General features: G+C 41.1%; 1 long non-coding RNA gene across 1 annotated transcript in view; it reads left to right on the forward strand.

The window, feature by feature from the left end:
* Nucleotides 1–2,032: 2,032 nt before the first annotated feature.
* LOC144807788 (uncharacterized) overlaps nucleotides 2,033–14,820 on the forward strand; it is a 773,993-nt gene continuing 761,205 nt past the window's right edge. The window contains exon 1 of the long non-coding RNA XR_013606447.1: nucleotides 2,033–2,122. This is a non-coding gene — a long non-coding RNA (uncharacterized LOC144807788). The remainder of the gene's footprint in view (nucleotides 2,123–14,820) is intronic.

A 14,820-nucleotide genomic window follows, 5' to 3' on the forward strand; every position in this document is an offset into this window, starting at 1 on the left:
GTCATTTTTTCTTTAAGAATAAGTCCAAGTGTTATGGACTAAGGGCCTTATTTACAACTTTTCAGTGCAGTACAAGACCGCAAGGCTTCTTGTTGTGCAGCCTGCATCTAAAGGTAAGCAAAGGAATGTGCTGTATTATTGAAATACAGCCATTCCTGTCCAAACTGGTGCTGACCGCCAACGCTGGCACCCTTGCACCATGGTGCCAGGCTGTCTGCGTTGTTGACACAATTGTTTTTGTGCAGGAAGAGACACCTTCCTCCACAAAAGCAATAAATGGCGGCATTTTGCTCTTTCTATGTGTGCTGCAGAATGCACACAAAGAAAGAGGTAAAAACGAGGAGAAATAAAGTTATTTCTCCTCATTATCCCTCCATCGGGGAGGCACACAGTTTTGATGCATTCCCAGGTTTACAGATCTTTGTAAATCTGGGAATGTGTCAAAACCCATGGGTGTTGCTTGGAAAAAACCCCTGTAATGCCCAAGGAACACCTCCTTGATGTAGAGTAAGGCAACTAGGTGTTTAATGCCGCGTTATCTTACTTCATATCTATGAGGCCATGCAAACCCATAAAACCTAGATATGATTGAGAGGTCTGTGCCACCACCAGAGCGTCATAAAAAGTGAGGCTCCCGATGGCGCTGGCCTCTTGTAAATGAGTACCTTAATCTTGAACTGACCTAATGACAAACTGCATTAAGACCACCTGCAGTCATGGCGTATTCAATTCACGTGTTTATCAAGGTCTGACCTTCCGAGGACACTTGACCTTTTCAGAATGTCTCTCCCCATTTGCCATTATTTTTCAGTTCAAAGCCTTTTGAATTTCATTTTAATATTTTCATTTTTGACTTTACTGTTTACATATATTTGTGTAGAGTTGGGTGTTACATGGAAGACATTGCTCGAAGGATTACCTTGATGCTCAAGGCAAGCTAAGAAGGGTAATAGTTTGTCCGTTTTGAAATGTGCTTGCTTCTCTATATTCCTCTTTGGGTAATGTGTGAGCTTCACATCAGGTCTAGCTTCTGTGTATCACCACAGCCTGCCAGTTGAACTCTGTTGCCTCTGACATTTACTATACATCTTTGTTCATGTTCACCAAACCTCCACATCGCATCACTAGCAAAAATATTAGTTTAGATATTCTCCGCTTATCCCGTCATAATACAGACATACAATTCTCAGAGGGGCATATTGTCAAGGACCGGTGTTAAAATTATCGCCGTTTTATCGGCAGTAGACTGCAGATAAAACGGCGATAATGGGCTTGATAATACGCCCTTGTTAATTCCCATAGAAGCCCATGTTCTGATGTTAACATGGGCTTCTATGGGAATTAACAAGGGCGTATTATCAAGCCCATTATCGCCGTTTTATCTACAGTTTCCTGCCGATAAAACGGCGATAATTTTAACACCGATCCTTGATAATATGCCCCAGAGTTCTCTGGGTGAAAATAACGATTAGTGAGCGATACATTTTCCCCTCACTTTTACAAATATGTTAGTAAATTCAGCTCAATTTCCGTATCAAATGGCAGTGCTATTCGAATATTTTTCCAAGATTTGTATACATTTGTAAAACAACTTTAAGCAATCCATCATGAGCAGGAACTCAGTTAGTCACTGCAGTTCCAGATTCTGACCTATCTGGGACGGAAAGCGGCACCATGTGTGCTGTGCCACAATGAGCTGAGTGAACAGATGGCACCCTGAAAGTGAACTGCGCCTTTGCAGAATTGAAATTAAATCATTATGATGCTGTATTTGTGCCCGGGGCAGGCTATCGTTGGCCCTGTGCGTGCAGCTACAGGCTTGTGTGGTGCTGCTTGGCCGTCTAAACATCAGATTAAGAGGAAACAATGTTCAAGAGTTTCATACAGAGGCAATTTGTTAATCTGACACACAATTCTGCAGAAACTAAACATAGCAGTGAATTACACGTACGCCTAGATTTCAAATTAAACAGGCTTCTCTCTTTCTTGCCTCCATCCCACGGATGACCTTACACAAATCTAATTATTTTTCAGATTTTCATCAAATGAACTCCACATGCTTGCACAGGAAAGATTACCTATTGCCAAATCCGGTAAAATGTCAACAGTGACTCATGAAAATGTAAGTACCTTTTGCAAATTTCAATAATATAAATGTGGATTTCTAGATTACATGTATCACATGATTTTAATTCAGTGATTAATTTATTAACATATCATGGAATTGTAATTCGGCTGGATTCTACTAAGCAACATTTCTGGAGGAGATCTAGAGATAATTTATGCTTTCATTTCCCACCGCTCACCTTTGCTACTCTCAACCCCTGGTTTCACTTCCGATGATATCAGACACTTGACTCTCAAGTATGGTCGCCTGTTATCAATATTCACCATCGGCTTGCGACACAAAAAAGATCGCCTGGGTACTATGGGGCATATTACCAAGGGTGGCGATAGGCAATTATCGCCGGTTTAGCGGCCGTTTTCGGCCGCTAAGCGGCGATAATTCTATGGCTCTATTAGCGAGCTGTCGCTAACTGATGTTAGCGACAGCTTTTAGGTGATAGCGAGCGGTTTGGGGCCCGCTTTGCATGTCAGCGGTATTTATCGCTAATGATATGCAAAGTGGGCGTACCCAACCTGTTAGCGACTGAAAGCAGTCGCTAACATCGCTATCGCCTATTAGCAAGGCAGGCGTAGCGATGGAAATATTCCCGCTATCGCCAATATCCAACGCCTGCTCAGACCAGTTCTTAGCCATGTTATCCAATGGGAGGTGGATAACATGGCTAAGAGCATTTCGTCGCTAATGCTTGAATATCGCTGTATTCTCAGCGATATTCACGCATTTCTCCGCTATCGCTGGATATTTTAACAAAATGGAGAAAAACGTTGCTAAAAGCATGTTTTCTCTGCTAACATATCCAGCGAAAGGCAGCAATAAAAAAAATCGTCGCTAAGCCTATTTAGCGATAAATATCGCTACTTGTTGGTAATATGCCCCTATGTGCACAGTTCCTACTCCCACTGATGTGCCAGCACTCCTAAGGCTAGGTCAACATTTTAATGATGCTGCAAAATTTGAATGAAATTGGTAATCTGTTTTTGTTCCTCTAAATAGGCAAAAATGCCATTTTGAACTATTTGCCCATAGCGACTGGTTCAATAGAGAGAAATTTTCTGATCGAACTAGTCTCCTTATGTACAAGTCACTAAGGTATGCCCTCCTGCACAAAGCTCTCACCAGATACCGGGCAAACCACGTTTCCTGCTACATGCATAATTTCGAGTATTTTCACATAACTTTCCCAATCTATCAGGAAAAATATTTCGCTTACCTCTAAGTTTTACTGTAAATTTGTACATTCATGTGTTTTGAAATTTAGACTGGATTCCTATAAGCATGCCGATTCTATATAAGTATGTGTAGAATAATCACTTAGTAACACTTACCACAAATACCATTAACATAAAAAATTTAAAGGTTTAAAATGTAACATTTAGTTGAACAACACTACATTTTGTTGGGGACCAATGTTGAACTATGCAATCTTTTGTTAGATCTGCATGTCATGTCTATTTGTAATATTCCTCTGGAAGCCGAACCTATAAGTCCAAATGTTGTGGCTATCTTTAACAAAGTACATTATCTCCTATTAGTGGTTTGGTGTTAGCCCTATAGACAAAAGCCACTATTAGTAGTGTTTAACATTTTCCCACATAGTAATTTGTGCAGAATGTTTGGAACCACAATGCAGCACGGATTGGCAATGCCAATATGTCTGGCTTTAATGTAATGATGAATGCTATAATGAATCATTAGAAGTTAGTAGCATGGGAAGGAATGTGTATTTGTATGGAAACAAAGAACTGTAGAATAATATTGGTGTAGGTTAAAATCAGGTGAGCCTTACGCTGTCAAGCCAGACCTAAAAATCAATTTAGGTTAACGACTCCCATCCTCCCATCTGTGCTGGAGAAAAAAACAGCATACATTATCTAGTTATCTAGAACTTTAACAGCATTGCAATATCATGTATGTGCCTCTGAGAATTCAAGCTCAGACAGTTGGATAAATAAGAAAAATGATCACATTTGCTGGAGGTTGAGCACTTTTTTGTGGAAGCATACAACTTCTTCCCAATCAAAACGTACTCCTGGCTCCCAACTTATGGGTGGAGCCAAAGCCTCTCTCTAGTGATGCTCACATAATTGTCTGGAGACAGCTGCACTGTCAAGCTAGACCATAACAATTAATGAATGCCAGGCACAGAGGCATAGCTGTGTGTCATGGGCACTAGCGAATGCAGGAAAATTCTTTCCTGTTTGAACTGTCAAATACAACAATAATCAGGACTCAAGCGGACCCTAAGCTCCTTGTGCCCCATTGCCACTGCACCTGCTGCTCCAATGGAAGCTGTAGCCCTGCCCAGGCACATGTCTGTGCTGTTGCTGCACCATGGTGATTTCATTATGTTACTCAAGAGCAGCATGGCAGAGATACCAAAACTGGTTAAACATTGGCTTCTTGTCAAAGACCCTGATGATTTGTACCATGCAGGAAATACATGCACATACATGACTCATACTCTGTACCTCAACAATACAGCCAAGTGCCTCAAGAGCCACTGTCATTGACCCTGTTTTAACTGAGCATCACTAAACCGAAGACTGCACCGAGAAATGGTGGAACACCATGTGGATATGAGTGCTGGTGACTGAGATACTGTGCAGCACAGGCACTACTTATAACTAAGTGATGTGGTGATCAAGTATGTCACTCTTTTGATGAGTGAGTGGACTAATACGATGTCCAGGTAAGAAATGGGACAAATGGAATGAACATGAGAGCCATTTTGTTGCAAACTATTGATTGTGAGAGTACAACTCATGCATGTTACAAGCTGTATTCTTCTGTAACTTAAGAATTCAATTGGAATACATTGTGAAGCTTCTATGGAGGCCTGCTTTGATTTGATGGCTGGGGAGTGCTTTAAATATTTACATTTGGACTGTTTGATTGTGCCCGTCGCAGATTTATTGTTAGAAATGGGGTGTCTGGTTGGCTACGGTATACATCCAGGCCACGCAGAAACCCACCACTCTAGTCAGGGTAAGCTAGATAATCAGTACTCACCATCTGATAGCTTTAACAGAGCAGGCACTCTTATCAAAAGACGCAATGTGTAAAGTATTTGTGCAACACACACACACACAGTAACACAATGAATATACGCCATAAAGACTCCACACAGGTTTGTAAAAATAGCATATTATATTCTTAACAAAACAAGACCAAAATGATGATGAAAATCGAATGAATACGTTTCAAGGTAGGAGCATTTGTTTAAGGGTATGTAGTAAATACACAGGCCCAGATGTAGGTCGCCAAATACCGGTTGGTAACGGCCGATTTCGGCCGTTACTGACCGGTATTTGGGATTTGACATGTAGGTGGACTGAATTGTACCGATTCGGTAAATTTACCAATTCGGTAAAATACCGAATCGGTAAAGTTACCAAATCGGTAAATCCAGATGTAGGTGGCACTTTAAACAGTGCCACAGGCCATTACCGATTCATAATTTACCACCAAATAATATTTGGTGGTAAATTATGAATTTCTGTGTACATGCACATCTGTGCATGTACACCGGTGCCATGTGGCACACATACATGCCCTAAGGGCATGTATGTGTGACACATTGCAGACAACACAGAATCTGGGGTGCAACAGGGTGTCAAAGTGAAACCCTGTCCCCCTTGTAAATTCGGTAATTTTACCGAATCCGTATTTACCGATTCGTTAATTGCCATTGATTCCAATGGGCCTCAAGGCCCATAGGAATCAATGGCAATTACCGAATCTGTAAATACCGATTCGGTAATTACCGATTTTTACCGATTCGGTAATTGAATCGGTAAAAATACCTACATCCCGATTGCCAGTTCTTAAATACCGAATCGGTATGATTCGGTATTTAAGAATTGGTAATCTGGGATTACTTACATCTGGCCCACAGTGCTTTACGGTTTGGAGTTTTGGGAGAACAGTCGTGTTTCGTAGACTATGCAGGGTCACTTTGGCCTAGTTGCATTGGTCATGACCTCAAAAAGAGGCTTGTGAATTATGCGGCTGAAAAGTAGTAGTGCAAGTCATGCCCAACAAGCACAGGAGATCCTCAATGAGTCCCCCGGGACCGCACTGGTTCTTTGTACACAGTACCTTCTCCAGGCGCTCAACTCCAGCAAAGCAAACCGCTGGCTGAGGGGCCTCATAGTCTGGGCTCTCGATGTAGCGGTCATCTGCCGGGGACCGCACTGAGTTGGTGCTGCGCTGCAGCAGTCCCCCTTCTGAAGGGTAGGTGGGGCCCAGCATTGAAAGGCAATGCTCCTGATCAATGAGCGGGGTCTCTCGGCTGCAGCAGGTACAGGCTCGGGAAGGCAAGAAGGTGCCCGATCTCTCTCCCAGCAAAGTGCCTGTTTAGAACTCAGTACAATTGGGCAATCAGGCACAGTCTGCGGTGAGTAAAAAGGTGCCTGGTCTCTCTCACAACAAAGTGCACGTTTTGAGCCCAGCCCAAGCGGGTGATCAGTCACATTCTGGGGTGAGCCAAAGTGAAGTGTAGTATGTGATGAAGCATTAGGATACTCGCTTACCGCCAAACACACTAAAATAGACAAAGTCCCACAGTGTTTTCCTCTCACAACTGTGCTCCCACAGCTGGAATATAAAATGTGTAACAGAGATGGACATGAGGTCACACTGTGCACCTGTCACATGAGTACATAATACGGGCTGTCTTCACAGTGTGTTCCTAAAGCAAGAACACACATATAAGAAAGGGACAAAAGGTGTCACAGTGTCAGGAAAATGGGTGACGATTCCTGCACCTAGGACATTAACCACATCTTTGATACATTTACTATCACCAACAGCAGATGGTAGGTTTTGATGGGGCGTCGCAAATCACAGGCCATGATTGCTGCTGCTGGCGTTGCCTTAACCACCAACTCCCTTTCTCAATCAGTGACTACAAATCTGAAAAGTTGTGTTTTTTGCTAATCGTCAATTATTTCCCCCCCCCATCTCCAATAGGCTTTAAAACTGTGGCGTATGTGCCTTAATTGGTACTAAAGAAAAAGAGAGCCAGTACAGACTCGAGTTCGAGTTTCTAACAGAGACTCTTACAATCACTACTTATTTTCTTATTTTTAATACTGTGTTAGACTGTTCCCTTCTTTAAAACATGAAAACACACCCTGTTTGTGTTGGCAGAGTAGTGAGCACATTGCTCAATCTGTGTGCTTTAGTGATATGCAGGCTGCTTCAACTTTGGCTGAGAAGGCTTAACAGTTATGGTTTTTTAGGGCTCATTGCTGTGCGAAGCCACTCCTCTTCTATATTGTTTTTAATTTAAAAGAAGCAAATGCTGATAGGAATTATTTGATATTTACTGGCTGATCTATATTACTACATGCCAGGTTAAAACAAATGTGTGACTGGTGCCATCCCTAAAATGATTTCATTTGTCAAGTTACTGAGTTTTGCCACATGCAAGAGATGTAGTGCAGCCTTTGCAGTACTCTCCTGATGCACAAGTCAGGATAGTATGTCGAAAGAGCTCAAGCTCCTCATGCCAGTTGAGCTAAGCTCACCAAGTGTTGTTTTGTAGGCTTCATTCACTACAAGATAAGTAAATCACAACCCTCCCGAATGTAACAATAACATCATTCATTTCGTGTGGGACAAGGGTGCTGAAGGGAATGGATTAAAATGTTTCATAGAGTTTCTGGTGTCGCTACCATGTTGATAATACAGACAATGCAGTGCATACTAAACATGGACTGTGTTTGGTTCCAACAAGCGATTTTACCATGACCAAACTCGGGGCACTCTTTTTAATGCCCTGACAAGCACAAAATGCTTAAAGATCTTAGAGTTAGTAGTTAGAAACATATATTTGCCTTATCTTGTGGGGCTATCTTTAGGGCTAACAGCAGTAAACATATCTGACCCAGAATGCCTAAGGGCTGCCTCCACCCTTTACTGTGAGTTCATGTTCTACGTTCCATCCTTCATTTTCTATAGTCCAGAATTCCAGGGGGTTGTATTTAAAAGCATTCAAACTCTTATACCCTATGAAATGGTGACTTCTCAAGCAGAGTTTACAAAAGACTGGCAGTCCTACACTACTGATGCTCAACTAGTGTATGTGTTATCCCCAAACAAGGTATCGTGCAATCAGATGACGCAGATGGCTGGCTTCGGATCAGAAGCAACAAGAGGAAGTTTTATACTGGTGGGTTGATAACACAGAGAGCCTTCATCGCTCTAAGTACCTTACACAGGTAGCCCATTTACCTGCACAGGACTGTGTAAATAATTTCATTCCATGGAGTAGAAAGGAAATATTTCACACAAAACCTCTTGCCTTGTCCTCTGCATTAATTGTTCCTTTCCTTCCATGAGCCCTGTACTAGGCTGAGGCTTCCACTGTCTTTCTGTGACTACCCTCAAAAACATCCTTTTTTACAGCAGGAAGTACTGTGGCTGGATTCAAGCTGAAGCCCCCCCCCCCCCACCCCCAATATGAACACTAAGAAGTGTGAGATCTCAGCACCTTACTGTTATCCTTCCTAGAGCAGCAAATAGGAGGATACAAAAGAGAGACCTAACCTAAAAATGTCCTGACCTTGAACACCACACCTCAGCCACACCGCTTCCCCCTTCCATCCACCAAATGGCTGTGCTCAGCATGACTGATTTACATTTCCTTGTTAAACAAAAGACTGACTGGAATTTCTAAAGGTAGCCTGGCCCCTCCCTCCTCACCTTAGTGTCTTGATCCCCTTCCTCCCCCTACAGTAATGTAGCTAATACAATTCCACTGTCTGGAAAGCTATCCTCACCCCCTGGCCATGCTAAACAAAGGATATCCAAATGCTTTGCTTCAGTACTTAGGCAAATGAGGCAAATGTTAAGGGTAAGCATCAGAAGACATGGCTCCAGCATTTACACAATCTCCTTTCCATGTTTGGATTATTTACCCTGCATATTCTCTCATGTTGCTTTGATTATGAGGTTACTGTGTCATTCTAGCGCACCCTAAAGCTCTTGATATGTTCTTATATATGTACTCAACCATTAATTTACACTTCCAATCCCGGACCTGATCAGCTGTCCAAGCTGTCATAGTAGTTTAGCAGCAGTTTAACATTGGACAGATTGTTCATCTCATTCTATTACCAATCAAAAGTGCCTACTACAGTGCTATCCCACATTGAAATAAAGATGTTCCTTTCTACATTTTTGTATCCTCAAAGTGCATCCTACCTCAAAAATCTACTCTATGTGACTAAAACCCTGCATGAAACTTTAGAGGTAGACTTAAAACTTTAGAATATCGACTCTCTTTTGTTTTCTTTGAAAGGCACTCTCCTTATTTCCATCCTTGGCATACCTCCTCTCTGAGGAAAGACTACTCTAAAGTGTGTCTGTGCATGCCTTAATCTCTATTATTGTATGTGTTCAAATTACCCACATCTCACCTCAAACATTACAACCTGTCTTTCTTTGAAATCCACCCCTTGCTATTTAGCAATAACTAATATGTAATCTGCTCTAACTCATCCACTAATCCCACTGACCATTTACATGAACTCACATATCCTCCACTAATAATCTTTCCTAAAGGTTAGTAGTTTTAATCCACCTCAAAGGCAATGGCGTAAATTCAAGGAATGGTCTCCTTGAAAGAACAAGAATAAATCTAATATGAACAAAAACCTATAACCACTGGATTAACCACTCACCTTGGGCTCCTGGAGCAGAGTGCTGCCCTGCGTAAAAAACTTCAACACCTCGTTAGTGTTAGTACAATAATGCTAAGGGATCTGATAACTTTATGCAGTGTCCACTCTGAGTCCTTTCTTCACCCTATTGGCTCAGTAATAGGTTCCTGCTGGGTGTTTTAAGGTTGGACAAAGGTTGAACCCTGCGGTGTCATCTTGGGTTAAAGGCTGAGTAATTTCACCTTTGGCAAATACCACTGAGTCTGGTATCTCACTTACTTTTTTAAAGATTTTTCACATGCCTTTAAAGCACATTGTCTTGGCAGCAGTGCAAAAAAACCATTCACTGCCCCACACAAGGGAAAGACATTAGAAGGAACATTGATTACAACAAAATACATTCTTGCATGGACAACTGTCCGTTCTGGTAAGAAAACAGTTGTAAAAATGGTCACATATTAAACAAATTGCTTTGGAAAGCACTTTCCTGGAAGTCAATAGCATAAAATCACAACCCTCATTTCAAAATTCATCCCTGCAATGAAAATACCAGACCTGACTCATTTGTCTTAATTTAATTAAATGAAAGAGCTATTCTGAGCAATGCTGCTGTTTGACCCGGTGTCACAGCTTCTACCAGCCATGGCATTGTAGCTAAATAGCACTTTGTATTCTGGGATTTGTAGCTTTTGATTTTAACATTGTAAGCACAGGCTCCAAAATAAAATAGGCTCATTTGTGGTTTGGTACAGTTCTGAAAAGTCAGTAGTTGGTGCTTTAGATTTGTTGTTGAACACCTGGTGCAAACAGAATGTAGATGTTCTGAATTTTGTTATAGGTATGCAATAGGGCAAAGTAAATAAACACAAAAGATGAAATGAGAAACCTTTTGAATGTGAGCGCTAGTAGGTTCACTTTGCCTTATATACTTTTAGGGTTATATTATGAAGGGAAACATCCTTTACCACGCAAATTTTACCACACATGTATTTTCCACACATCCAATTTTTTGGTGCTTTTACCATGCATCCCATATATATATATATATATATATATATATATATATATCCTCTCATCGATCTTTTACCAGTCAAAAGATACTCGGACACCTTCCTTCTGCAAAGAGTGATTTATTGCGGCAACAAACAACGCGTTTCGGCGGTAAAGCCTTGATCACGTTCGAGAGTCTCACTGCCAACAATCATATTTAAATTCATTCGTGCAACACATGGACATAGACATCAACATAGGACCATTTGTAGGTGCTGAGTTAATAATGGTGATTGTATCGGCCATTTTGGAGTGTGCAGAAACAAAATGTATAACGGTCAACAAGTAAAGTACAATAGGCGCACATAGCTCAGTTGGTAATTTGTACATGTCCCAATGATTGAATATTAAAAACAGTCACAAAACTTTCAATTTATGACAATTTCTAACATGACTAGTATCATCATCTCAAATATCGAGATAGTTCATTTTTGCCCCAGTGGGCTTGGATTATCAATACATTCAAAATATAAACAGTTAGGCATCATCTCCCAAACTCCCATAGCTGAAATAGTAAGTTGTAAAAGATGATCCGACACAGTCATGTTGCTCAATAATGGCTAGACACAGCGTTAGCACAATCTCAAAGGAACAGTCCATAACAAAACTCCTAGTCTAACATCATATAATATACTTGGAGAATTAAACCCAAGTGGGCTTTAACACTGTTACTCCACACAAGTGTGTATCCTCCACTCATATATAACCTAGTTCTGTAGACTGGGCGAGTTGAGCCTCCATGTGCATCTTTTCGTGGCCCCAAAATTCTACACCTTCCAAGCACCTAAAAATAAAAAAAGAATTTAAAATGACTTAAAACTAGCAGCTGCGAACATATACTATTCTAAACTCTAAATTAATGCAGGTGTACTGATAATTCCTCCGTAACATTTAATCCATTCGGTGTAATGCTTTCGAAATCAATGATATACAATGATTCCAATTTGCGTAAGGACAATTCCTGATCTCCCCCCTGATCCCAAGGTCCACCCTGTCAATCACAACCATACGTACTCCTGTCTCATCTTGGTAATGATGCGAGTGAAAATGACGAGCTATGGGATATAATCTGTTGTTATTCCTAATAGCTCGAAGGTGCTCTAGGACTCTCTTCTTGGCCTGGTGTTTCGTACTTCCCACATACCATTTGTTACATGGGCAAATTAGAATATATACACAGTGTGTTGTGTTACACGTTAGATGTTTTTTAATTGTAAATTCCTTTCCTGTACTGGGGATTGTCAGTTTGTTACAATTGGAACTCCCTTTACAGGCCTTGCATTTGTTACAGCATTTGAAACCAGGTTGAATACACACTTGGCCTTGGTTCATTTGTGTAACGTGGTTGTGGCTCAGTTCGTCTTTTAATGCTCTGCTTTTCCGGAACATGATCTGTGGATTGCTCCCAAGATCAGGTTTCAGATGTTCATCACTTAAGAGGACATGCCAATGTTTATTAAATATCCGCCGGACACTGTTGGCCTGTCCACAATAAGTAGTGATGAATCTTTGTCTGTCTCATCTTCCTTTCTCACTGGATAAAGCAGGTCATTCCTCTCAATACTCTCTACTCTGTTACAAGCATCTGAGATAGTTTTCATTCCATAACCTCATTCTTTAAATCTCATACATTGTGAGTTTTTCTTCTTCAAATGCTGTAGGAGAGCTACAATTCCTTTTTGCCCGTAAAAGTTCGCCATACAGGATACTCTGTACCAGATTACGGGGATGTGAGCTATTCACCCTCAAAATACTGTTCCCTGCGGTTGTTTTCCGGTGCAATTTAGTTTCAATGTTATGGTCTTTAATGATCACCGAAATATCCAAAAACTCAATTGAAGTTTTGCTGATGTCTGCACTGAAAGTTAAATTAAGATCATTCGCATTTAACTTCCTCACAAAGTCCCTAGCTGATTGCTCTGATCCATTCCAAATGACGAAAATGTCGTCAATATAGCGGAGCCACAGGGCGACTTTGGTGTTAAACTCTATCATCGATGAGGCCACCTGCTCCTCCCACCAGCCCATGAATAAATTCGCGTAGCTGGGGGCGAAGCAGGTGCCCATCGCGGTGCCCTGTGACTGCCTGTAGATAGTCCCATCAAAGACAAAGAAATTATTTGTCCGACAGAATTCGATCATCCTTATGATCATATTGGAATGATCGAGTAGGGAAACTGATCGAGTTTTGAAAAAATGTCTGATAGCATTTAACCCTGGTTGGTGCCTAATGCTGGTATAAAGGCTACCAACATCCAGGGTCATAGGACAAAATTCTCCTCCCAATATATGCCTTGTATACTGGTGAGGAAATGGGTTGTATCCCTTAAGTACGAGGGAAGTGCCACTACATATGGTCTTAGGAAGTAATCAATAAATCTCGATGTATTTTCTAGTAGAGATCCCATGGAGGAGACTATAGGTCTTCCCGGGGGATCCTGGTAGTTCTTATGTAACTTAGGTAGAAGGTACAGAACTGGAATACGTGGATGGGGGCAATACAGATAGTAAAATTCTTCCCATTCAAGCTGTCCCTTCTCCCGCCATTTGACAAGCATTTCTCTGTATGTCATATTAGATTTTAATATTTCTGCACCTGTACATTTTTGGTAGCAGGTGGCATCTTGTAGCTGTCGAATGCCTTCCGCCAAGTATTTTTCTTTACTTAAAACCACCACATTACCCCCTTATCAGATTGGCGCACTACAATCCTGTCATCCGACCTTAGCCTATCAATGGCATTAATCTGAGAGGTAGTGAGGTTTTTCTGATGTACTGGAATTTTGGACGATCTCAGTTTTCTTAGATCTGCAAGGACCCCCTTCTCAAAGAGATCGATAGCCTCACATTGTACATTAGGAAGGAAGGTTTTAACTTACTCCCCGAGTTCCCGTTAGTATTGAACCCCCAATTGTTCATATCTGGTTCAGTCAATGTTTCCTGTGTATCATTCACCATAAAATCACATAGAGCTAGATCATCAGTATTGAGGTTACTCACAGTGTTAGGTCCTTCATTACTGGTGTGTCCCTTGGATTTAGTATTAAACCACTTCTTCAGTTTGAATTTTCTTGAAAAAAAGAATAAATCCACTCGTGTACGTGCAAAGTTCATATTGCTGGTAGGGCAAAAGGATAATCCCAGGGAGAGGACATCAATTTCCTCAGTGGACAGAATACGTTCTGAGAGGTTGGCCACCGTCATACTTGTTTTTGTTGCTTCTTGCCCCGTGTTTCCACTCCCATTGGGGCTGGTGCTTCGTTTTTTCCTCCTTGCTTTATAGTTAGGAAGTAGCATTTACAAAACCTTTGAAATTCACTGAAAAAAACGTAGGTTTGACACATGTTATAGTTAGCTGGACATTTCACTCATATAAAACCATTGAAATTACCACGTTAGAGTCAGTTCAGCTAACTATAACTCACGCGCCCGCAATGCACTGCTGATGATGGCACATATTACATCACTCATGACATGGTCAGTGACATCACTCATGACATCCCTGATGACATCTCAAATGACATCACTGATGACATCACTGATGAAATCATCCAGTGAATGGGTGTTTTTCTGAAAATTAAATATGTTTTATATATGTATATCTGAAGGTTGATGGAAGAAGAAATGGGTATATAAGTGTATAAATGGCTGCTTTTTTGGTGAAAATAGATTGTATAACTGACTGATTAAGTGTATCTTAATGAATACATGGGTTAGTGAGTAATGTTTAAATATATACATTTCAGTATCAGTCTCTCACTTTCTGTATAAGTGGCTGCATGTGTTGGTGAGTAGCTATATGAGTGATACATGAGTGTCTATATAGGTTATTGTTTGTTTGATTATCAGTAGGAGTGTCTGAGTGTCTGTATTCTTTGTTGGGAGGTCTTACGTAGTGCATAGATGCATGAATGAATGACTTACTGCTTGTATGTGTTGAAGGCAGCATATGTGCAGGACTGTATGGGTGGATGA

The sequence above is a fragment of the Lissotriton helveticus genome, chromosome 1_2 (assembly GCF_964261635.1).
Source record: "Lissotriton helveticus chromosome 1_2, aLisHel1.1, whole genome shotgun sequence".
Lineage (NCBI taxonomy): Eukaryota > Metazoa > Chordata > Amphibia > Caudata > Salamandridae > Lissotriton > Lissotriton helveticus.